Here is a 27,372-nt window from a genome sequence, read left to right as displayed (position 1 = left end):
AAAAGGACTTAATGAATTGTTATGAACACATCTGAGCCTAACACAAGTCCTTCTTCAGGATAATTCATAAAATCTGAATGTGTTATGAATTATTCACTAATTTCTAATCACCAACAGATATGCAGAATAAACTGGATAGCATGCAAAAGGAAAACGTATACACTATTTACGTAAATGTCATCTATTCTAACTCCAAAATGAAAAACAGACCTAGAAGCTATTTACCTTAACTAAATAAAAAATCTTATTAAATGCAAGAAGCTCCAAGTAGACATCACAAAAGGGTGCATAAATCACTATTCGTTAAAAATCTCATTAGTTAGAAGTGTCAAAAATTGAAGTATGGGACAAAAAAAATCCTCAGGTATGGATTCTTAAACTGTATTCATGATAAAGACATTTAGCCATCTGCAATATTGTCTTCTAGGCTGCTGATAAATGGATAATTTGCATATGAATGTGGGGAATGAACACAATCAATGGCCATAATGTGCAACATGCCTTCAGTTCTCTAATCAGGTCCAAGAAGAATTCTTTTTGTTTTTCTTAATTTGCCAAATGTGAGTCAGAAACTGTCATTTCAATTTATGTACAAAAAGAGTGTATGCAAACTAAAGTTCCTTGTTGTCTAATCTTAGGTCTTAAGCATAATCTGTAATCTTATAGAGAACCTTGTAAACTATAAATATAGATATTAAATTTCCAAAACTCAACATTGTATAAAACATTGAGTATATACTAGAATATATATTCTATGTTGTATAGAGTGTTTAATGTATTTTATATTCTTAGTATATTCTGTCTCTTTAGGATGACCTTCTCGCAGTTACCCAGCTAGCACTCTAGCTTGTGGCTGAGGGAATAAAGGGTCAGTAGATCTACATAAATGTAGAGGATGACACTTAGGCTGATGAAAAGTAATCGTTTATGGATTTGGGTTGAGCTCTGGGCAAAAATAAAGATAGACACCTTCCAATGGGCAGATGGGCAGGCAGAGGGCATGCTTTATTATCTATCTATCTATCTATCTATCTATCTATCTATCTATCTATCTATCTATCTATCTATGTTATTTTGTTATTTATTCAGTTTCTATACCACCCTTCCAAAATGGCTCAGGGACATTTACAATTAAAACAAAACAATTAAAATCATTTAACAATTAAAACAGAGATTATAAAAACACCACAAAGCAAAAATTAAACAATGAAAACAATTTAAAAACCCTGAAAAACCAGGTTACAACATTAAAGAAAACCCTTTACAACCGTTTAAAAACTCTGGAAGGCCAGACCAAACAGATAGGTTTTAAGGGCTCTCCTAAAAGCCAGTAAAGAGTTCAAATTACAGATTTCTGCAGGGAGTGAGTTCCACAGTCTAGGAGCGGCTACAGAGAAGGGTCGCCTCTGAGTCACCACCAGACGTCCTGGAGATGGACCTCCTCAGATAACTTTAGCATGTGGTGGGGAACGTGCGGAAGGCGCTCTCTAAGGTAACCTGGAACTAAGCTGTTCAGGGCTTTAAAGGTAATACCAGCACTTTGTATGTTGCCTGGAAATATATCAGCAGTCAGTGCAACTGTTTCAAAATAGGCATTATATGGTTTCTCTGAGTTGCCCTGGAGACCAATCTGGCTGCTGCATTTTGAACTAACTGAAGTTTCTGAACTACGTACAAAGGCAGCCCCATGTAGAGCACATTGCAGTAGTCAAGCCTGGAAATTACCAACTGGTGCACCACCTTTCTCTCCTGATTAACCCGGTGGTGGTGGGGAGACAAGGGACATAGTCGGAAGAGGGCATGCCCCCATGTGACTTTCCCATTTGTCAGGCTGTAAAGCTTGGGATAGGATGTGGCATCGTCCCTGTTGCTAGGCAACTGCTTTGTTGGATTGGAGACAGCAGGGGTGGGGAAACTGCTCAGAGAGGTGGCCAGTGAGAAGTTCCACAGGCATGGAGCAAGCGCAATCCTGGGTGGGTCTGCACTTCCGTCTATATGATTATGGTTCCAGAAACTGCACAAAATCACTGTTATGGTGGTGTCCGCATTCTGATGTAATGCCACCGAAAAATCTCAGGTTATAGCGGCGAATCTCACTAAAAACTGAAGGTTCAAACTGGAGTTTGTCAAGGCAAGCCATAAGTTGTTCTTGCCAGGAAACCACGGTTACATGCATTCGTACATTCACAAGTTCAAACCTCTGCCCCATTTAACTGTGGTTTTGCATTATGTGCGAATGTGGCCTGTCAATCGCATTGCCATGAGCACATGACTACAGTAAGCATGCTTCCTTAGAAGCAAGTCCCATTGTGTAAAATACAATTTCCTCCATAGTGAGAAGTTTAGGCTTGCAGCCCAAGTTTGTTTACTCATTAAGTTTCATGATCAAAATATTATGGATTCATTCAAACATATGAAAGACTGAACATATGAGGCTGCTTTATACTGAGTAGGGCCATTGTTCTCCACTTTAGAAATAAAGACCCAAAGGGCAGCACAGAAATAAAGAATAAGCCTTATTTACAGGGAACTTGGGAGCACATACTTTCAATTTCCTAGCTTTCTTCTAACATAGCTGAGGGCATAGCTGAGTCTGCTCACCAGAAAACAATATCCTATATCATGGCTCTTTCTCTTAAAGGAGACACACACCAGATATTTGACTAAGTATGAATGAAGGGCCAACATCAAGATTGGCACTGTAAGACAATTGCCAAGAGCCCAAGGCCCTCAGAAGGGCCCACTGCCCGTCTCCAAGATCTCTGTGTCTATAGTTTTTGCATGTTGATGCAGTGACTCTTTTAGCCAATAGAGCTGCTCTGTTGTCACTTCCATCTCATTTGTCAAAGTAAGCCTCAACTTGAATCTTGGGTATGGGGGGGGGCAAGTAAGAGGGTCCCCTAAAACCTAGCACTGTCTGTGCATGAACATATTATAATCACATTTCAGGCAATCAACATATTCCAGAGAAGAGGGTTGCAAGATTGAAGACTTGCTCTTTCTTTGACCTTCTTTTCAAATTCTCATTCATATAAGATTTCCGCCTCCAACATTTCCCCAACTGTTTGATTTAATAACCTCACTGCCACCAGCTGGCTGAAAAATGAAGTTTGAGATGAACTCTGACATGTTAAGAACTACATATGGAGGAGCTTGCACCATACGTGAAATCATTCCAAAAGGGAAATAAAGGTTTATACTCAGTACCCTTTTTTACATTTTGAACTGTTTGTGTCCAGACGTACAGCATGTGGAAAAATATTTCCTCACTTAAAAAAAAAAAAAAACCCTACAAATCTAGACCCTGTCAAGGAAAAAAAAATCATATATAGGTCTAAGATTTATTTTTTGTTAATACCGTTTTTGCCATTCTATGAAGACAGAAATAAAAGAAGTCAAGTCTCTAGAATCTATGAGTGCCTGAAAAATCCTGGCTAATGCACTGCTCACATCTGGAAGTCTCTGTCTTCAGCAGATTTAGTCTCTGACCTTGTCTCAGCATTAATATGATTTCAAGAATGTCCATGTTTTGCATTACTCATAATTATATCACAGCACTAATTTAACAGTTCAAACAAAAACACCTGGGGATACATATTCTGATAATTCTTTATAACTTACATGACTGAGCTGCGTTATAGCATGTGATTTAGAAATGTTTTTACCTCCATGGTCTTAAAATAGATTGGTCTTCCTCATCTGCTGTGATCCCCAACTTTTTCTCACTGAAATCCTTCAAAGAAATCCTTATATCCTCTATTTGTCAAAGTTGCACTTGTTCTCCAGATCTATCTATCTATCTATCTATCTATCTATCTATCTATCTATCTATCTATCTATCATATTTATATACTACCTGAGATATACATCCCTAGGTGGTGTACAGAATCCAAATTATAATATAAAACTAAAATAAAATAATCACATAATAAAAACAATTAAAAACAATTCACAGAGTGAAAAAATTAATTTCATAGGATAAAAACAATTAAACAGTTTAAAATTAATTTTAATTAAAAACCATATAAAACAGGTGTGTCATAAGGGTCTTTTAAAAAGAAATCAGAGATGGAGAAGCTCTTATGTTGACAGGGAGTGCATTTCAAAGCCGTGGGGCAGAAAGGGCCTTGCAGAGGCCATTTGCACATGCGTGGCAAAAACTTTTTAAAAAAATTATGTTTTAAAAAATGGTTGCCGCGCATGTGCAAATGGCCTCTGCGAGAGCGGTGGACAAAATGGCTGCTGCAGCACCATATGGAGGACCATATGAGCCAGGGCGGTGATGTCCGAGGCCAGTGGGGAGAGGGGGAACCTTCACGGACACACACACACACACACACCGCGGCCTAGAGGAAGCCCTCCGAAAGGACTAAAGATATATATATATTTAAAGAATAATAATAAAAATTGTAAACCCCCTCCGACTGAACAGAACCGGGGGGGGTCCTAAGGGGTGCCGGTCCGAACTGGTCTGGTCAGGTTCGAGTCTGGTCCGGACTCGAACTGAACCGGGCCAGCCAGTTCTGCGCACATTCCTACTCAATGGCATAGCTTTTGATGATGTCATCCATGCTGTTTCAACACGGCGGACACATAAACCTTTGAGGCGCAAGTGCGCTAACTTGTGAACTGCCTCACCAATTTGAACCAAATTTGCTGCAGCTTTACATAGGAATTCCCAAATGGCATGGTGTGTGATGATGTCATTCACTCCAATTCAAGACAGTGGCTGCATGAATATCTGAGGCGCAAGTGGGGTAATTTGTGGAGTGCCTAAGCTATTTGAACCAAATTGGGTACAGTTGCAGTGAGTGACACACACAGACACCTCAATGGCATAGCTTGTAATGATGTCATCCACGCTGATTCATTTAACCAATTTGAACCAAATTTGCTGCAGCTGTGGGGACAATAGGGACATCTCAATGGCAAAGATTGTGACAATGTCATCCACTTCAATTCAAGATGGAGGATGTGTAAACTTTGGAGGCGCAAGTGCACTAACTTTTGGAAAGTCTAACCAGTTTGAACCAAATTTGCTACAACTGAATGGACACATAGGGATGCCCCAATGATGTAGTTTGTGATGATGTCACCCACCCCAGTCCAAGATGGCAGATGCATAAACCTTTGAGGCACAAGTGCACTAGCCTGAGGACTGTTCAACCGATCTGAATCAAATTTGGAACAGCTGTAGTGAATAACACACAGGGACACCTCAGTGGTGCAGTTTGTAATTATGACATCCATCTCTATCCAAGATGGCGTACACATGAACATTTGAGACACAAGAGATCTAACTTGTGGACCTTGATTTGCACCAAATTTAATCCAGATGTAGAGACAGTGAAAGGAAAGTAGGCTGATTAGTTCTTTCTAGAAAAACCTATTGCAATTATGGTCTAATGATAGCCTCCTTAAGACAAGGAGGCATTCTATTCTCCCTCAGAGAAGCAAGTATTATGTTTACTAGACCTTCTCTGACAATCTGATTGTTAGATAACATAAGCCAAGTTCGGCAAGGGTCAAGAGAGCAGGTGGTGGGATGCACAGTCCAAAACAGCTTATTCACATCCTCAGGAGTCACAAAATGAAAGTGATCCAGTATGACCACATTAGAGGAGTTGCTGGATACCTCCAATACAGACTCTGCCCTAATAGTAGAATCCAATTCGGCCTGAATACAAAAGATTTTGTCAATGAAAAAAATCATTAAAAGCATCACAGCGAGTAATTGATGGTTCTAAATTTGGATTCAAAGGGGAGAGGGTCTCATTAGCCCTCTCACAACCCTAGACAACTCCACTGGACATGAATTTGTGAATGTAATATGGGCAGAAAAGAATTGCTTCTTTGCTGTGCATATTGCAAGGGCATAGATCTTCAGATGTGCTCTATGTTGTAACCTGTCAGATTCGAGTAGAGTCTTTCTCAATTTGCACTCTAGTAATCTACCTTGCTGCTTCAGCTCCCATAATTCCTCCAAATAACACAGGGCTAATTTTGAAGCAGGTCAGAAGGTACACTTCGGAGCAATTGTGTCTACTGCCTCAGTGAGTTCATTATTCCAAAATTGCACTAGAGTATCAACAGAATCATCAGCAAAGCCAACTGGAAATCCTTCCAAGCCTTCTTAGAATCCCATTGGATCCAATAACCTTCTTGGACAAACCATCCTAATGGGTCCTTTATCCTTACAGAGGTGGGTAGTAGTTCCAAGTCCTCCTTTAGCCACATGGTGGTCTGTCCATGACAATGGGGAAATAATAGGTGTCCCCACCCATGGAGCACCACCCTGATCATTGTAAAAGAACAAATCAAGCATGTGGTCAGCAACATGCATCAGTCCAGAGACCACCTGGGATAGGCCCATAGGTGTCATGAACTTCTGAGCTGCTCCCGACAACCCAGTCCCATAGTGAACATGGCAACCCAGTCCAATAGTGAACAGTCCCATCCCCCGCCCCACACCAACAATCTGGATGACTCCAATGCCAACCCTGTAACCAGCTCAGATGTTTACCAATTCAGGGGATGTGAAAGGCATGAATATCTGGGACTTTTCAAAGCCAATGCAAAGAAAGAAGGAAGACTAGCTTTACATATAAATGCAGTTACTGGGAAGTTGTTCGAAATGAAGGACACTAGGAAAGATTTTTCTTGTTAAAATGAGGTCAATTTTAGTGAATGCATGAAATTATTACATTTCCTTCATTAGGATGAAAACTATGCAAGAGTTTCAATGGTTTCACAGGTTCTATTCCAGCTGTAATGCAATAGATAAAGGAGAAAAGGGGCTAAGTTATAGGAAAGAAAGACCAAGTGTTGGGAGACCTTTGCTTGGCTTAAGCAATTACCAATTGGCTTGGTAATTTTGAGCTTTCTCAGGAAGTGTTCAGAAAACAACTTCATCTGTAAAAATTGTTCTCTTGTCTCATAATTCTGTGTAAATGTTTGCTGGTGATGCCTCATTTCGTAACACCAATGCTCAGCTATTTTGTAAACTATTTTATATCTCTTCTTTTGTCCTTTTAAATTTTTATTTCAATGGTATGGTAATTCCTTGACAATGCTGAAGTGCACAAAGGGCCTCTAATTAAACAAAATCTATAACTGATAAGCAGACTTTTCCTCTGCATGCTGACTATGCCACCCAAGCAAGTCTACACTTCCATCCATTAAATGGGATTATAATATTTCACTACTAAGCACTATGTCTGAACATGCTATTTATTACTTTAATTTATTTCTGGAAAACAATATCCAAGTAACAGAGAAATTAAAAAAACAATGTGAGACAAGCAGTAAACAGAGACAACAAAGACATATGCTTTTTAAAAATAAAAACGGAGGGTTCATTTAAAATTTGGATAAGATCGTTATCCCATGAACCCCACCACCCACTGAGATTATCAGGAGAGGTCCATCTGCATTTGCCGCCGCTCGTCTGGTGGCTTCTCAGGGACAGGCCTTCTCCGTTGCTGCCCCAAGGCTTTGGAATACGCTCCCTAGTGAAATAAGAGCCTCCCCATCTCTGACACCTTTTAAAAAGTCTTTAAAGATGCATCTGTTCACCCAGGCTTTTAATTAATATTGTTTTAATTGTTCTAATGTTGCTTTAGAATATTGTTTTAAAATTTTAAATGGTTGTGTTTTAAATTTTTGTTTGTGTTTTTAACTGTTTTATTTTCTGTTTTTATTTTGTTGGACGTGAGTTTTGGGTGGTATAAAAATACATTAAATAAATAAATACATAAATAAATATAGCAGGAACAAAATTAAGTAGAACTACAAAACCCATTAAAAGCTAGTGGAAGCCTCAGAGAACTGAAAGGACTTGGCTTGTCCTCTGAATGAAAAGAGTGTCTCCTTCACTTGTGAGGGAAGAAAAAAATCTCTCTCTTTTTCGGTCATCTGGAAAAGTTACGTTTAAAGTTAGTTGGACCTTTTAAATGAAAATTGCAAGGCCCTCTTACTGAATTTTTAACTGCATGATGTAATAAGCTAGGGATGTGTGAACATGTTTGATTCCAAACCTGTTCAACATTGAACTGGTTTGGTTCAATATCGGACCAAGCCCCCGCCCCCACCAGTTCAGTTTGATATTGAACCGAACCTTCCCGGCCTATTTGGCCAGTTCTAAGTTTAAAAAAAACCTTTAAAAAAATGTATTGACCCCCCCTCGGGGGGGTGGGGTGCTGCCATGGCCATGGGGGGATCTCTAGAGGTACCTCCTCCACACTGGAAGCCTCTGTTTATGCCCTAATCTCCCAGTTTAGACCTTTGGCCCATTCCAGGAATGACCTCCATTGCAGTGGCCATTTTGGAGGCCACAGGCCCATTGTTAAATTTCTGCTCCATACCCACTAGCACAGATTCAGAAGCACTAGTACTACACCGGTGCTTCTCCCATTGCACCAGTACTTCAATAATAAGCCATTAATAATGTCAGCCATTACTATTAATGACTTTTATGAAACAATGGATTTTTAGAAATGCAAAATTATTTTCCATGGAAAATAAAGCATGGGGAACTTTTTCTGCAGAAAATGTCAAATCGACATCTCTAATAACAATACATACATAACAGGATTTTGTGTTACTAGCTCTGAACTGGAACTTGTGATTAATCCGTTTATTATTATCGAACAAGATCCTTGATGACCTAAGGTCAAGATACCAAGCCTTGTTCTGCCAAAACTGACAACTGCATATATTCTATTCCCAAGGACTTTTTATTTTATATTTATTCCTCCATATGTGGTAATATGTATAGAATCTGATAATGACAAATATAAAAGGGCAATATATAATAACTGACAGAACTATTCTCTAAAATGCGAAGAGCTCTGAAGAAAGAGTGCTAGCACGTGGAAGAAGCTTCTGTATAAACAACATTAGCAATTGTGAAATTGTAAGCATGTATTTTCTCATGTGAGAGAATGAAACTTGTGTTTTCATGGTGGTAAATATTACAGCCCTATTCAGACTTTAAAAAAAAAAAAAAGCTGTATGTGAGTACAGCCATCCCAAAGTGCTTTGGTAGATTTATAATTCTTAATATTCCTCCTCCTCCTCCTTTCATTTAAATAAATCTCTACCTGGAAAATAAGACATAAATATACAGTTTATATCCTGCTATAATACAGCAAAGCAGCAACAACTGATGATGATGATGATGATGATGATGATGATGATATTTGGCAGGAGATATTAAAATATACCACTACTGACAGCATTCTCTACCCAGGAATAGGGTGAATGATCTCAACAGCCTGCACATGACTCTGTAAGACTTTGTGCACATGCAGCATTGACACATTTGCATTGCACATACCTATGCTCAGTTGTCACTTGGAGATGGTGGAAAGCATGTGCATAGGCAGCCTCACTTCCAGATTAGCTTCTTTAATATATGAACCTGCCTTCTGCTGAGTCAAGCCATGTCTTGGCAGGGTTGTATGGAAAGTGCTGAATGCATCGCCCATGGGCCGTGACTGCGGAACAGTTTTTGAGGAAACACTCAAATTGACAAACCACTGTAAGGAATGCCCTTGCTTGACTACAAGTAATTATGATATTATTTCTTGTCAAGGAAAACAACAATGAGTTTTTTCTTGAGCGTTCACTTTATTGCCTTACCATTTGCTTAACAAAACAATCTATCGGCACAATTTCCTAAAGGAATCCCAGTGCTGAAAGCTGATATTTACCAGAACCCCATGTATAAGCAGTGTTGTGCTTTCTTTCCAGAATTTTTTAACATTTTGTTCTGTTTTGCATGCCTTATATAAATGTATTTTCCACATAGGGAGAATATAGTTTGTTTTGATCATCATCCAAACAGCATAAGCAAGCTAATTGAAGAAACGCAGACCAAATTTCTTTGTCCAGTGCATTTGATTAATTGGGCTTTTCTATACATAAGTACAGTAAATGCAAAGACAAAGCATCATTTATGTAGGTGAATATCTGTCTGAATTAGACTTCTATATCTCTTGCATCTTAGAAATGTTTGGAAAAACTAAAATTGAATCGGGCCCTGAATTTCACAGTCCAGGGAGTTCTCCACACAAAGTTTTCTGAGAGCCTTTACTGCAAACTCAAAGTTATCCCAAAAACAGGATGCAAGAAGTGGATTTTTTTTACCCCAGATATAAATTGGGTTGCACTGTAACATGCAGTGAAAAACTCGAATTGTGTGTGAAGTGCTCCCCAATAGCTTGAAGGGACTTCGGGGTAAATTTGCCCGATATATGAACGCATACCCTCCATTCTGGAGGAGATGCAAGCTAGAGGGCTTTAAAAGCCCTGTGTGAAAAACTTCCAGGTCTTTTTCATTTGAAGATCAAAAAGATTCATTCTTCATACTTACCAGTATCAGTAGCTTCTGCCAGATTCATCTTTTGGCCGTCAATAGACAGCCAAAGATTTGCCAACTCAGGGACAAGAGTAAGGGGCTTGAAGGGGAGAGAAACTTGTTGCTGTCTTTTACCTTTTAAAATGCCGCTGTGTGGTGGTGGAGGCTCCGCCCACATCCTAAACCATCACAGGAGGTGAGGTCAGGCACTAGAGGGCATTGGCAAAAGATGTCCTCCCTCCAGCCCGGCTTACTCGCAAATGAGACAGAGCAGGAAATTTCAGGCATCTGCACACCCAAAATTGCCTGCTGTGTCTCATTTGCAAGTAAGCCGGACTTGAGGGAGGACCTCTTTCGCCCCCATCCTTCAATGCCTGACCTTACCTCTAGGGGTGTGCATTTTGGAATTTTCTTGTTTCGATTTGTATTCGAATCGAAACATCCCCGTTTTGTTTTGTACCCAAAATTTCTGAATCCGAATCAGCCCTGTTTTGTTTTGTAGCCGAATTTTCCGAATCTGAATCCGAATTGATTTGGATTTTTTAAAAGGGTCCCAGGGAAAAAAGAGTGGGTGGTAGTGGTAGTGTCCAAAGGGTGGAAGCTACCACCCAAATTACAAAGGAATTAGGCAAAGGGCTGATTTTTTTGGTGAATGTTTTTTTTAAGTTTACACATCTTTAAGAATTTTCCCATAGGGAATAATGGAGATTCCAGCAAACGTATCGCTTCAAATCAAGGGGAAAGGGATGACCCAGAGCAGAGTGTGGTGGGTGGTAGTGTCCAATGGGGGCAAGGAAACTTCCAGAATTATTTCAAAGGAATTGGGCAAAGGGCTGATCTTTTGTGGTTTGTTGAAGTTTACGTGTCTTTAAGATTTCTCCCATAGGGAATAATGGAGGTTTCAGCAGCCCCATAATTCCACTTGGGGGGCACTGGGGTTGCCCAGAGCGAGGGGTTGTGTAGTGCACATAGGGTGCCAACCACCCCCATACCCACAAGCCTGTGGGGTACTGGGCTTTGTTGTTTCTGAGGTATTCATTGAAGATTCTCTGGTAGCATATGAGATTTTCAGTGAAAAACAAGAATCCACTCTCATATGCTACCAGAGAATCTACATTCAGAACACCACAGAAACAACAGAACCCAGCACTCTATGGGTTAGTAACCCTTCCCCTGGCCAATGTGGGGTCAGTAAAGAGTGGGAAGAAGCAAAAGAGCCGATGAGGAACAAGGAGGGAATTGTCAGCAGGTCAACCCATGATTTAGGTCACTGATCAGAAGGCTGGAAGGGTGGGGAATTCAAAGAGATGTCAAACACACAATGGAGACTGACTCAGAGATCACCACAAAATGGAGGTCTGAAACAACAAAACATTTTGTAGCAGAAACAGGGACGTTTTGTTTTGTATACAAAACTTTTAGATCTGGAAAATTGGTGTTTTGTTTCGTCTACAAAACACCCGAAACAGGCTGTTTTAGGTAAAAAACATTTTGTATCCGAAACGTTTTGCACATCCCTACTTACCTCCTGTGATGGTTTAGAAGGTGGGCGGAGCCTCCACTGCTACACAGCAGCATTTTTAAAGGCTAAAAAGAAAGAAAGAAATTATAAAGTTTCCCTCCAATATGCCGCTCCCCAAGATTTGCCACCATAGGCGGCTGCCTATACTGCCTATGTAGTAATCTACCATTGGCTCCTGCCCCGAGTTAGAATAAAGGCTTCTGGTTTCAGATATGCCAGGGAAACACAAATCATGAAATGTGGCAGCATAAATTTTTAGAAGGCAGAAATTAATATTTCTGGTTTGTTGACACCACATATTTCATCAACAGAAAGTGGCTGACATCCTAATAAAACATTCAAGTAATGAGGGGACACAACTTGGGCTCATGCACAACTTCCCCATTCCCTCTACAAGCACACTCTTGTGCAAGTGGGCGAAACATCCCTCTCTTACTATGCTTCAAAAAGTATCTGTGTAGAATCCAGAGGAAAGAGTTGTGGCACACAAGAACCAGGAAATGGAGTATAACTAAGAATATTAATAGTTTAATGAAATGAGCCTTGTTTACAGGAAGTGGACGTCTTTCTATTCTCCTGCTGCTTGTTGTGTGTCTGCCCCACCTCCAGTCCAGGACTGGACTAAATAATAACTAAAGCACCATTCAAGAGCTGGCCTGGATCAAGGAATTGATAAACCAGAAACACCACACTCTGGGAGAGAGGAAACACATCATAGTATGTTCCTCATTTCCAGAGTGCTTCCAGAGCATGGGTGTCCAAAGTTGGGGGCAAGAGGCAACCCCCATTGGATTGAGCCAGCTCCCATTGAATTCAGTGGTGCATACACCCAGGGAGGAGGGTACTGGATTGCTAGTTTTGCCTCCCCTAGAAAAAATCCTGTGGACATCGATTTTCCAGAGCGTGAGTAGAGCAAGGACGTTTCCTCTGCTTGCGCAGCAGCATGCATGTAGTGGGACTGGGGGAATTGTACATGAGCCCCAGTCATGTCTCCTCCATCCCTCATTACCTGTGCACTTTGTTAGTCAGGATGCCAGCCAATGTGTCCAGAAAAAAGTATTTTTCAAATCCTCATTTCCAATTTGAATCACAATACTAAAGTCAGATTTCCTTTACCAGCTCTTGTTGTAATTTTGCCATAGCACCCAGAGACAATTAAGAGACAATGCACCCAGATGGTTGTAACCTGAGAAATGCATAGTCTCTGTCCCCTTCCAGTTGCTTTCCAGAGCACTTGTTTAGGGAAAGCAATTACTGGCAACTCTGTCTAGAGTGCAGTTTAGTTTTGCTAAGCATCTCCTTATTCCTTAAAGCCACTTCCATTACATTAGGCCTTCTTCTACTTGTATGAATTCCAAGACCATATTTCCAATACATTTCCATCATTGTTGGGTAACAGTTGATATATAATGAATTACATAATGTTCCTCTCTGAACAGATCAATAACATAATGGCAAAGTTGCAATTTCTGGCTGACCATTCATTTGTTAGGTAGTTTATAATCCACAGTGGTTGCTTAAGGTTTGCTCAAGGAAAGTGAATATACTTTGGAATCTCTGTCATGATTGAATAAGATGCATAAGACCTTGAGGAGTTGGCAACCATCAGCTAATCAGCTGAGGGAGGGGTGTGTGTTTGTGTCTTTGAACAGAAGGGGAGGAAGAAGTAAGAGAGTTCAAGAGAGCTGAGGGACAGCCAAAGACTGAAGACAACATGGGGATATAAGGTATTTCTTTCAAGGGACCTGATGTAGATCAGTGGATTTGTTGCCTTGTAGGATTGCTTCTTTAGCTCTGCTTAGGCTCTGTTTATACCTTTATAAATAAACAAAATATTACAAAAATGCCCAAACTCTCCAGTGCTCTTTCAGACAAAGGAAACTAAATCCAATAGCTCTTCCCTAGAACTTCTTACCACTCAAGGAAGTGGACGGCATGCAACAATATTTTCATTCAATGACAAATATTTCTGTATTTAAGTCAGTATTATATATTTTTGTTTGTTTGGATCTATTTTAGTAAATGGAAGTACAGGATGCCGTTGGAATATTTACTGCTTGATGTTTCATAGTAAAACTATTTACAACTGTTAAATTCTTATTTTGATTGAGGTCAATCCTGGCTTTCACACACACACACACACACACACACACACACACACACACACGTTCCCCATGGTATGATCCCACACTCCTGGGAAACCAGGTGTGAAACCATTGTGTGGATCTTTACCACCCAACTGGAACCTTCCTTCGGGTTATTATATCATTCCCATGGGCTTGGTTTACACAATCATTAGGATTTAGGATTAAAACTGTAACCAACATTAGCATGATTGTGTGAACCATGACAAGTTGGGAATCTCGGATTCATTGTGGGACACAAACCGACATCAGTATGCTTGGCATGGGTTCATACAATCATGCTAATGTTGGTTACCAGCTTTAAACCTAGATTTATCTTTTAAAAGTTAATATAATAGCCAAGAAAATTAATTAAACAGGTATTCAGATTTCAGCTGTACACTCATGTAGTGAAAAGGCCATGTATGATATGGCAATCTAAAACGAACCTTAAAAAAAACAATGCATCAGAATGTCTTTCAGTGATGTCAGGACAGGTGTGCTCCCAGCCTGACCCTGTCCTGATCATGTTTACTGAGCTGCATCTCATCCAAACTGGCCCAACATGTAAGTGTTTTCTGTACATGTAAGTGTTTTCTGAATCACTTTATAAAAAGGCACAGAACTGCTACTGCTTGAGTTTCTTTCTCCCTTTTTCTTGGTAATGTACATTGGTACAAAGGAAGCTCTAATGTCTAGTATACCACAATGTGTGCCATGACGTCCTCCTGAACTTGGTGGTATCTTTCTTCCTCCTTGGTATACATTCCAACTGAGATTCTAGTATTGTGGTTTAAAATAAGTTCCATGCTTTCTGGAGTGATTTGACCCTCTCGTCTTTCCCTTTCAGCTTCCTTTTTACCAGTCCCTTCATTTTTGAGAAGTTTCCTCTTCTGATGTCCAATGCTTCATCTGATGTTTTCAGATGGAAAAATGCACAGCACAATGATGTATTACACTAGATGATCTGGGAAGAAGAGACCAAAAGAGAGTGGCCTAGTTCAGACACAACAAAACATATTGGTTTCCTGCTATGGGAATGAGCCTTGAAGAGGTGCTCCCACCACCCTCTCTTCTTTCTAACCTTGAAGGAAGAAACAGAAAGCTTCTGTTTTTGATTTTAAATTAATCACAGTTCAGTGTGTCATCCACACTCTGGGAACTGTGGTTAGCTTTAACTATGGTTTGTTCACACACCTGCATCTGTAACCAGAGATTTATGTTGATTTGTTTGAACAAATCATAATTAAAGCTAAGCACGGTTCCCTGAATTTCAATGCCATGTGGAGCTGTATGTATTATTCAGGAGAGAGAGAGAGCAGAAGCAGGTCTCTCTTTTCTCAGTGCTTTATTCCAACCAGGGGCGAAACTATAATAGGGCAAGGGGAGACAGTTGTCTGGGGGCCCACTGCCTTGGGGACCCCCCCCCAAGGCAAGTCACATGACTGACTCCCCCAGCCACACACCCGCCCAGGCTTCCTTCAGTTGTATTCATCCTCCAAAACTGATGTGTGTGTTAAGACCTGGAGCTACCAGAACAGCATTTCTTTACTTCATGAGCTGAGCTTCAGTGGGGGAAAATCTTGTCTCTGGGACCACTCCAACCTTGCTACGCCCCTGATTTCAACTGGGAATGACCTCTTTCTGCTACACTATGGTTAGTTTAAAATGAAAACTGGGTGTTTATGTTTTCCTTCTCTGGTGTGCAAAGTTGGAGAAGGGAGGAGGATAATCTCCCAGGCTCATTCACTAGGGGTGTGCATGAATGGTTTGAAGTGAACCAGTTTGCCACAAACCGGGCCAGTTTGATCGCTTTGGTCACAAACCAGGCTGTCCTTCAGGAAAAGGGGCCAGTCCACAATCGAGCTGAATCGAGCCCAGTTCGAGGTGAACTGGTTTAGTGGTCCGGTAAAGGGGAAACTGGTGAGCTTTCCCCTTTGCTTGTAAAGGGTAATTCTTTTTAAAGGGCTTGCCGATGAGGGCAGTTCCAGGAGTGGTGGGCAGCGAGAGGCACCTGTAAAAGTAAATGCTCACCAGTGGTGGTACTGAGCAGCAGTGCTCCCCCTAGCCAGCATCTCATGCAGTGGCATGGCTCCATATTCATCTGGCCTCCACACATGCATGGAGGTGATTTGCATGGCTACACATTTGTGGAGGCCAGATGAGTATGGAGCCGTGCCACTGCACAGGCTGCTGTCTGAGGGGAGCACTGCTTTTTGGTCCTGCTGCCAGTACGCATTCTGTGAAATGGTCTGTGCACACCCCTGTAATTCACATAGCAGAAAGCCATTGCTTTCCTATGTCTGAATCATGTTACATCAGTGCTGCTCAACTTCAGCCCTCCTGCAGATATTGGCCTACAATTCCCATAATCCCTGGCTATAATGATGATGATGATGATGATGATGATGATTCGATTTCTATACCGCCCTTCCAAAAATGGCTCAGGGCGGTTTACAAAGAGAAATAACAAACAAATAAGGTGGCTATAAATAAGATATTAGGTACAAATAAGATATTATGGGAGTTGTAGTCCAAAAACAGCTGGGGGCCTAAGTTGAGCGGGCCTGTGCTACATTGTGGCAGCATTTCCCCCTCTTCTAACATCTTGTTCTACCATCCCATAATTGTTATTAAACTAGTTAAGTTCTGTTAAGCTCAATGACCATAATCCAACAGAAGCAGTCCATGCAAACACAGAATGGTTTTCCAATTATCAGGTATGGAAGCAAAAGAACACCAAGCACTGACCTAGGTGGCAGCAGGAACTATCTCAGGCTGAGGTACCCTAAACAGTAATCTTGAAGTCAGGATAACAAGAAAGGAGCAGATGAACAATTAGTCTGGCTTGATATAATACCAGAGAGAGAAAAACACAAGTAGGTGAAGTCTGCATATGAAGTGTATCATAGCGTATTTTAATTCAGATATCTGCCTGGCATTTTTGTAGATCAGAAGCAATGATCCTTAAAATCTTCTACATATTATTGCATATCTAATCATCTTGCTGGGCACTGGGTACTTGCCTCCAGCTGTTTCATCATCCTGGGTATGGCTTACCTATGTAGATTGTTGGGGTGGGGCAGGTGTAGATGATGATACCCACCCACCCCAAATGCATTGATTCTACGCATGTCTCATATGAAAAAGTATACAAAATGGCTGACATAGACTGTGGACTGCAGCCTTGGTGTGTAGTTGGCAATAACACTTATTATCATGTACGCTGCCTTCTCAACTACATCATGTTCATTAAGGCCTTCCAGATGGTGCATTGTAAGAGGCCTCAAGTAATAAGGAGAAAATGAATTGTGTAATCAGAAATTGATGCTTCCTAGCAAAACATGATGAGATGCAGGTTTTCGGCTTTAGTCAAGATTGCTGTCATGCTGGGTGAATGCATCTGTGATTGGTTAATATTTATCACAGTGCCACATGAAGATCAGCAAGCTGAAGTCACATCACTGACATAATTGAAACAAAATTAATTTTTGCATTAGCACTTAAAAGAGAATAGCTTAATGTAAATAGCCAAGAGCACTGATCTATTGAGTTTTTCATATGTTGCATCTACAGCTTAGCATTCCAGTGAGAAATCAGTTGAACCCAAGCAAGTTTTTCCCTGAAATGGTTTCTAAAATATTTTCTAGAAATTAAACTGCAAGCTTCACAAGGGATTTAACAGAAGTATGAGAAACAATATCATTTAATATATTGCTAAAGCCCACATACCAAGATATAGAGTATCACTGGGGCTGTATGTATATGGTCTAGCTTTTGTATTTGAACTATCAGCATTTTTGTCTGTGTGCCCATGCATTCAAGTTACCCAAAAGAAATATAACAATGCTCTGATGGGCACTGTGCCCATAATGGATAGTTCTATAGCAGCATAAATGAGGGTAAGATTGTTGCTCAGTAGGGAACTGAGAACCACGCATGGAACCGTGGAGCTGCGGTCCGGCACTGGGGTGGGGGGTTCCGTTAAGGGCGGGGGAGGGTTTACTTACCCCTCCCGGCGCTTTCCCCCATCCAGCGCCCGTATTTTCTTTAGTAATTAGGGTGGCAGGATACCTCCCTGCTGCCCCTTCTTCTAGCATTTGGCTGCAGTTCAAAAGGCTTTTAGAAGCCTTTTGTGCATGCACGCGCACACACAATTTCTTTAGTAATTGGGGCGGCAGGATACCTCCCTGCTGCCCCTTCCCCCGCTTAGTGCAAAAGTCTTTAAGAAGCCTTTTGAGCGCGCGCCCGTACTTTCTTCAGTAATCGATGTGCACACAGGCAAAAGGCTTCTAAAAGCCTTTTGCAGTGAAGCGGGAGAAGGGGCGGCAGGGAGCTATCCTGCCGCCCCAATTACTAAAGAAAATACGGGCGTTGGATGGGGGAAAGCGGCGGGAGGGGTAAGTAAACCCATGTCCGGACTGGTCTGGAGGCCAGTAGAATGGCCTTCGGAGTGATCCGGGCACATCATTATTGCTCAGTGGCAGAGCATCTGCTTTGCAAAAAGAAGGTTCAGTTCCTTGCATCTGCAAGTAGGACTGGGAAAGACTTCTGCCTGGAACCTTGGAAAAGCCACTGCCAGTCAGTGTAGACAATATTGAACTAGATGACCAATGGTCTGACTCAGGCTGCCTTCGGACTTCACAGGAAACTTGAGGCAAATCCGCCTCTGGTTGGCCCTGCATGATATCTGAATGATCAGAACTACGATTCCAGGACCAAACTGCAGCTCCAATTGCTCCCTCCAACCTCTGGATGAACCCTCGGTTTGTAGTACCCAAACACTACCAAACCAAGGGTCAGGAGGCTCCAGTTTGTCATCCAGTTTGAGCAACTCGCCCAATCTGGAGTTAAGAGAGGAAGCTCCTCCCGCCCCTTTAATTCAATTGGCTCTCATGGTTTTCCTTCCATGGTCAGAGGAAGTCTGCACAGTCAGTTCTGCATCTTTTGCAGTCTCCCAGACTGCAGATCATGATTGTCTGGGAGTGCTCCGGGGGACTAGGAGGCAAACGGCAGGTCCATTGAACCTAAAGTTACAGGTATGTCTGAAGACACTCTTAGTGTAAGGCAGCTTCCTATGATCCTATGAGAGCTAGGGCAGAAAGCATGGGTAGAAAGAGGCAATGGGCAATGGTAACAAGAGTAGTCTAAAAACCTTTGAATTGTTTTTGGGAAATCACTTGGATGATTGGGACCAAGATCTAAGAGACCATTTTGTGAACAATTTACGCCCCTCCCCCCGGCAAAAGCTTTAAGAAACATCTTCTCAAGGTCTTTAGCAAAACGTACTAGCAAAATGTACACCATTGTGAATGGTGGGATAGATGTGGCATTTTGTGCACAGACACACATCACAATCTCCTTCCAAATGTGTCCCTGCTGGATCACTGAAGGCCAGGAGTTGCACAGATTGTGCTCCCAATCTTATGTCATCCCCTAGTTCACCACAACTTTTCCACACTGAACTGACTGGCAGCCATTTGGTACAAAGGATATCTGGCAATTGGGGCTAAACCTGCTTCCTGCCCTAAGGTAAGGTCCAGGTTTTGCCCCCACTCTCAGCTATGTTCTAGACTTGGGTGCTTTCACACTAACATTTTCTTGAGTGACCTTTTTCATTCACTAATTTATCACTATGAATACAGGCTATTTTCTTCCTGAACTATTACGTTCCCATTTTGGGGAATGGTCCTATTTCTTTTCCAGTGTTTATTCATCATGAATGTATTTTAGCTTCTAATGCAATTGCAGTACAGCCTTCCCTGGTGTGAATAGTGCACTTGCCACACCTGGTACAGAGTAGTAATCAGTTTCTTGGGTAACCCCACCTTCTGGCATGATATACTTCCAGCCATTTCCCCTTTGCCATACCCTCTCTAGTCCCCTGTTAGTGAAACTGACTGCCTTGCCCAGTTCTTTTCAAAATTAAAACATCATAATGTGTGAAAGTGTTGCACATGTCCTAAGGAATCTTTTTTTAAAGGCGTCTACCCCTCCCAAAGAAGGGACAGAAGCAATGGCAGAGGCAATGGGAAAGGGTTGGATGGGGGCTTGAGTGGAGAAGGTCCTCCTAATTCCTATAGTATCCCGTTGATTACAGCTTGATATCCACAGCCTCAGCCACTCAAGCATGGTGTGTGCCCAAGGAAGGCATTTATCAGCTACTACAGCTATGCTTAAAGGGAAGGTAGCTGTCTTTTCTCCTGCTTTTTTTCTTTCTTAGAATGGAATCCTTAAAGGGAACAATGACACATAGCCTACTGCTCAAATATTCTTTTCAGTCTTAAAGATGTGGAACAAAAAAACAGGGTTTCTATGAATTTCCTTCCATTGACCTGACCATAATACTCTCCCTCTAGATTTTCCTGTTCATCCTTAGATGTGGAAGTGATGACAGGAAACACCTATGTGTCACCTTAAAAATAGCTTTACCTGCAGGCCTGAACAGATTAATATTTGCCCTATTCCAAGGCCTGGGAAGCTAGCTTAATAGTTGCAAGAAATGATACATGTCTGTTGCAAAAACTCATCTTCCCCAAGTTACTTTCCCCTCACCAGATTCCAGATATATGCAGGAGGTGGGGAGTCATTTGGAACGGTTCAAGAGAAAAGCAGCAGATAGGGGAAGGGTTAAGCACCCCTCCCCCATGCTCCACATTACACACCACAGCCCACTTCTTTATTGCAAAGCAGTCAGGACACTGCTTTGCAATAAACAAGAGAGCTGTGGCTGTTTTCTTACATGTGTCCATCTGAGCCCTCAGAACAGAGAACTGCCGACAAAGGAGCTAAAATTGGTTGTTTGATTCATGAAACGACGTTTTCTGAAAACTTTTTTTTTAATATAAGATTTCATACTGAACTTTGCAACACTTCTGTGGAAAGGAGTGATGGGCTTTCATATATTTGCCAGAAACTGAGCTATTTCTAGTATGCCAGGGGATTTTCCACTCTTGGACAATATCTTACTCCAAGGGTGTGGTAGAAATGCAGAGGGGGAAAATGGAAGCCCATAAATGATGTTGTAGTTTCCACAAGCAAAGTTAAAGCTAAGAATAAATGTGCCTGGCCTAGCAGACTACACTTCACAGAGGATTTTATAGCAATAGTATGCAAGGCATTTACTCCAGAGCAGTCCCACTAAAAATCAATGAAACTACCATACTGCAAAGTAAGTAATTTGAGAAGAAAGTCATGCTGCTTGGTTTGTAGGCACTACAAACATCAAGTAGTGTATTGCATAGATTTTGAACACATTAAAGATAACTTTCCAGGAAAGAGGAAGAATATATTAATGTTTGTTCAAGGCATTTCCAATGGATCACTGCTTCAACAGTAAAAAAAACCAAAATTGATGAAAAAAACCTGGTATGTTTACCAAAGTAGTAAGAGAAATATTGGCAACTATTTCAGAAAAAGTCTAATGACACAAAATGTAAATAAGCCACTAGAGAAAGCTATCTCTTCATGTGACAGCCTATACATATAATAGCTAGAAACTTGAGCTTGCATGATTCAGTAAATACAAATACACATTCCTGGCTGTTACAATTCCCCACTAAATATATCCAGCTGTGCTAAGCAGCAATGGAACTCCCTCAGCTCAGCCTTCTGTCACATGAGTTGCTCTGTTGCTATTGGTCCCCTGTTATGTTGTATTTGGTACGTGTGGTCCTCTGTTATGAGGTAAACAAAATAGCCACATGTTTGACAGACAGACAGACAGACACACACACACACACACACACACACCAGTGATGAAAGATATATTGTGCTGCTCCAAAGACAAACTTCAAAATGACTTCTTTAATGCATAAACATTATTAAAATAACTTACAAATTTTACACAAAACATGTAAGCTAAAACAAAACCAAGCAAATCTTTCAGTGTACACGTTTCACTGTGGTACTGAGGATGGTGTATTGCACTGAAATGTTTGCTCAGGTTTGTTTTAGTTTATATATTTTGTGCAAAATTTGTAAGTTGTTTTAATATATTTTGCACATTGAAGAGGTCATTTTGACGTTCAAGTGCAAATTTATTCCATTTTCTGAATTCTGTAGTAATAGGAATGTCATGGGTGACAGGTATACCAAATCTTAGCCTTCTAGGTAATATGAAAATACCATAACCAGTTTTGGAATATATGTATGTCTGTTTTAGCGTGCAATGTACATATCTCTTGAGTACCAATCACACATTATGTTCTCAATCACTCATCAGTGCACAGTGTACTCATGTACATACCTGCCTGCATGTACAGTTATTCACACATTATGTTCAATGCACACACAGTAGTACACTTCCTACCTGTACCCTACACTAGGGGGTCCTCTGTACCCAGATTCATTTATAAAATGAACACATGTATAGCTATTAAATAATTGGGCTTCAGGGGGTCCCAATAACTTTGAATTAACCCCTCAATTCTCTGTAGGGAAGCTTCTGTACTTTGGCCCTACCCCTAAAACTATTTGTAGGACCAGGGAGAGTAGTGATGTGCACGGTCCGGAGAAGTCCGGACCGGCACCGAAGGGGGGCCTTGTTTTTAGGGCGGGGAGGGCTTGCTTAGCCCTCCCGCCTCCTTGCCCCCGCCAGCGCCCGTATTTAACAGTATAGGGGCGGTGGAAACCAGCCGCCCCCCCCCGCCGCCGCCGCCGCCGCGGCGGCGAAATAACCCCCAAAGCCAGCCAGCCAGCCCTCCCTCCCTCCCTCCCAGCTAGCTGCCCGCCCGCCCACCCACCCACCCGCTCGCTCACCCGCTCACTGGATAAGAAACGAGAGGAGCTCCGGCACAGAGCTCCTCTCGTTCGGAAGGCCTCCTGCAGAATGGCGGCTTGCGCGCGCGCACATGCGCACGCCGCAAAGCACGCCGTTCTCCGGAGGCCCGGTCTACCCGCCGGGAAAGGGCTGGGTAGACCGGGCCTCTGATCGCTGAGTAGACCGGGCCTCCGATCGCCGGAGGCCCGGTCTACCCGGCCCTTTCCCAGCGGGTAGACCGGGCCTCCGATCGCTGGGTAGACCGGGCCTCCGGCGATCGGAGGCCCGGTCTACTCAGCGATCGGAGGCCCGGTCTACCCGGCCCTTTCCCAGCGGGTAGACCGGGCCTCCGGAGAACGGCGTGCTTTGCGGCATGCGCATGTGCGCGCGCGCAAGCCGCCATTCTGCAGGAGGCCTTCCGAACGAGAGGAGCTCTGTGTCGGAGCTCCTCTCGTTTCTTATCCAGTGAGCGGGTGAGCGAGTGGGTGGGTGGGTGTGTGGGCGGGCAGCTAGCTGGGAGGGAGGGAGGGCTGGCTGGCTGGCTTTGGGGGTTATTTCGCCGCCGCGGCGGCGGGGGGGGGCTGGTTTCCAGCGCCCCTATACTGTTAAATACGGGCGCTGGCGGGGGCAAGGAGGCGGGAGGGCTAAGCAAGCCCTCCCGCCCTTAAAGGCATACCCCCCACCCGGACCCGAACCAGGCAGGGCCGGACCGGTCCGGCAGTTCGGCCATTCTTTGGAATGGCCTCCGGACCGGTTCGGGCACACCGCTAAGGGAGAGCAGTGGCGGAGCCAGACCACGAGTGGCCCATGCCCAGCAGCTGCCGCCGTGGACCCACTCACCCTGCCCCCCATATCTGATGTCAGACGCACGGGCTAGTCAGATGTCAGACACAGGAGCTAGATGTGCCGCAAACGCAGCACCAGCCATTTAACTCCCGAACGGGGCCATGCAGCCCTGCTTGGGAGTTAAACCAGCACCCCCTGCATCTGACGTCAGACATGGGGTGGTGGTGGTCGGGTCTGTGAGGCGTGGCCTCTGAGGGGCGGTGGCCCGGGTTCTTTGAACCCATTTGCCCAATGGTGGATGCGCCCCTGAGGGAGAGGGCAGAAGACAGGCTGCTTTAATCTATCATCACTTCTGGCTCCGAGGCACCAGGCAGCCCTCATTCACAGTGTGACTTTCTTCTCTGGAAGGGGTGGGAGGGAGGGGAGTCAAGCCACAGAAGATGGCATGCTTCCTCATAGCAGGAAGTGATGGGAAAGGAAGGTCTTCTGTTTCTTGACCCCTGACTAGTCCTGTAAATAGCTGGTGGAAGGGGAAGCAAAGCAAAGCAAAGTTGTGTGTGTATGTGTAGGAATTTGCATAGTTTGGTTTGGTTCGGTAGCACTTAGATCCCATCCAGATTGTACTTTTCTTCAGGCCAAAGGAGGCTAAAAGCCAAATAAGCCCCTGAAGTTCCACATAGCCCTATAATTCACACAAAAAGATGTACATGTGTACAGACACCTCACGAGCAGCCAAGCCAGCCAAGCCTGGGTTTGGCTGCCCATGAGAACCACTGGGATCCACACAGATCTCAGTGGCCCTGTAGCACCAAACCCAGTGCTAAAGCCCAGCTCTTAGCTGAGAGCACCTGTCCTAAAACGCCTGTCCCCTGGAGGAATCCTCCAGTGCACCATGCTCAGCATGTGGTGTACTGTGATACTCAGAGGCTGGGATAAGGAGTCCTGGCCTCTGCTGATCTGTGCTGCCAGGAGCAGTGTGGACCATGTAGGCATGCTACTTGCACGCCATAGGGGGCATGCAAAAGCAATTGTCCGGGGTAAAGTAGGTTGAACCCTGCCTTCCCCCCTCCCGTCCATGTATGTGGTTGTGTGAAAAGCCCCTATGTCTGAATTTGCTCCACAAATCCCTGTTAAGCATGAGAAAAACAAACCCAGTTCAGTTTTTTCTCATGCTTAACAGGGATTTGTGGAGCAAAGCAAAATCCAGCCAACCAAATAAATGTGCATGTGCACTTGGGAGGTCTCTTCTGAACATGCATTGTACAATACTGTAATGGCAATTAGCATGAAATGTAAGAATTGGATCTAACTGAATACAAAAATACCAAAAAGCAATGAGTGCACATGGATGTGATGATTAGACATGTGTTGGATATCACTCAATAAAGCATGAAATGCAGTTAATGGAAATGAAAAGTGATGAATACACTCCTTTTGTCTAATTTCAAAGTAACTTAAACAAATCTAAAGGATGTCAATTCATGCCCCAAGGTTCAGTATCAGGCAAAAACTCATTTCTAAGTAAAATTTCAACAGCAGCTCTTTTCCTTCATCAAAGGCATTATTCATTCAGCGTTACTTTAAGCTTGCATTATTAGCCCATGAATACTTTTAGGTCTGGCTCCCTCTGGTATTGGCATATTCCTTGGGGCAGTCTATGTCCAAATATAGGGATTTCTGAGGTATTCTACAGATGATCTTTCCATTCAGGTTTGGGCATATACATACGGAGGTTCGGAAAAGGGTCAGGTGTGCATTGCATTTGCTTCTTCCTACTGCAGTTTATTTGCACTGAGGTGCTGGTATTGCTCTTATCCCTCAAGAGCATCCTCACGGGAGCCCAAAGGGCTGGAGGATCAGCATGCCAACAGTTCCTGTCATGTATTTTTCCATATCAAATTGTCAATATAAATCAAATCTATAAATCAAATTAATTAATTAATTAATATTTTAAAGCCATTGGGGGTTGGTGGGGGGAATACAAGCACTTTTAAAATATTTATTATTTAGTTCCTATTTAGTACTAAAGCACTAGAAGCTCAAGGGGACTGCTCCAAACAGGCACACCTTTAGTGCTATAGTATTATAGAGTTTATGGACTACCAGCAACTGATCACAGCAATGAATATCTGCTATCAAAAGAGGGAAGGAAAGAAAGTCTGTTATAAGAAAACATTAACCAAGTGAACAATACATTTATGGCATCTTGATATTATTATAATGTTCAGTCACTTTTTCATATTTTTTTTTCTGTCTGCTCAGCAGTTCTTCTCTGGAAGAACAGTTGGGGGTCTGACAGATATTTGGAAAGTATTTTGTTTTAAAGAACAGCGAAACAACTTGAACCCTTATGCGTCCAGTAGCTTAGCTATACACATTTCTCCTGGGAGAACTAAGGTTACTTGCATTTTCAGCCCACAATGTTATCTGATTATTCCCAGCTGCTGGATTTGTGTCAAAAGATTCTTAAACATTGGGTAGTCCATTTAGCCTTACAGTAGGCATTGGTTCTAAAATTCCTATATGACAGAAATTAAACAGATCTGGTCTCAAGACTATTGTTAATAACACGTCGCTGATAAATCAGATATTGAGCTCTGTAAGGAGTAACTTTTTAAAAAGACTGCTATATTGAACTCTTTACCTTTCAAAAGCAGATAAGAATACAGATAAAAAGCAAGTTTTAAATTAAATGTTTTATCAATAGGGACTGACAGCATATACAACAGTAAGCCAGTGGAAGAAGGACTGTGTATTTGCAAAAGCCTTCAGTGTCCATGCACTGAAGGCTTCTTGTGCAGCCAAATGGGTGTGGAGGGGGAACATTCTTTTGCATCTCTGCCTCACTGCAAAACCCCACTTCCCTAAATATGTGCACAGAATCCTCCCCCTCCACACCCACTTGGCTGTGCACAAAGTTTTCAATGCAGGGACTCTGAAGGTTCTTTCCAAACATACAGCTCTTCTCCTACTGACATGAAGGGCTGGTCCTCGGTCTTTTGGCTCCTTAGGATAAGTTTGACTTCTACGCCCCACCCCCTAGCCCAAATGTGCAGAACCCCGGCTTTAACTTGATCCACTCAGGCTGCTCATTTATTTATTTTTATTATTATTTATGTATTTATCATATCTCAATACCACCTGATATGTACATCTCTGATATGTGTGTCATTTGCTGAGCAAAGCAAGGCAAGGTGGCTTTGCTTGTTCTTTCTCTTCCCTGCACCCCACCCCCCTCCCCTTCTGGGAAGGAGAGTCAATGGAAATTCCCAGAAAGTCAGGCATGCCACTGGTTGCTTGGAGAGGGAGGCTTGGAGGAGGAGGCATGTAGCACCCCCAAAGAACTGGTGCCCTAGGCGACCATCTAGGTCTGTTAAGTGGATGAGTCAACCCTGCTGATCTACTGCAGTGTTTCATGTTGTCCAGTATTATTGATTTTAATAAATAACAAATATATCAATGTGATATAAAAATTTCTGAACTCGTTTGTGACTCATAGTCACTGAGTTTGTGACTTATAGTCACAGGCAGCCCCATGTAAAGCACATTGCAGTAATCCAATCTGGATGCAATCAATGCATGTGTAACCGTGGTCAGATCCAGTTTCTTCAGGCAGATTAATAGCTGGTGTATCAGCCAAAGCTAGTAAAAGGCACTCCTGGGCACCACCACCGCTTGGGCCACCAGCAACAGTGTCAGGTGCAAGAGCACCCTCAAGCTACTAACTTTGACTTTCAGAGGAAGCATGACCCCATCTAAGACTTTACTACTCTGATACCAGTACTGACCATCATATCTGTAGTGGGGATGGTCTGGATTA

Source organism: Hemicordylus capensis, chromosome 3 (assembly GCF_027244095.1).
Source record: "Hemicordylus capensis ecotype Gifberg chromosome 3, rHemCap1.1.pri, whole genome shotgun sequence".
NCBI classification, from domain to species: domain Eukaryota; kingdom Metazoa; phylum Chordata; class Lepidosauria; order Squamata; family Cordylidae; genus Hemicordylus; species Hemicordylus capensis.
This window is presented reverse-complemented; position numbering follows the sequence as displayed.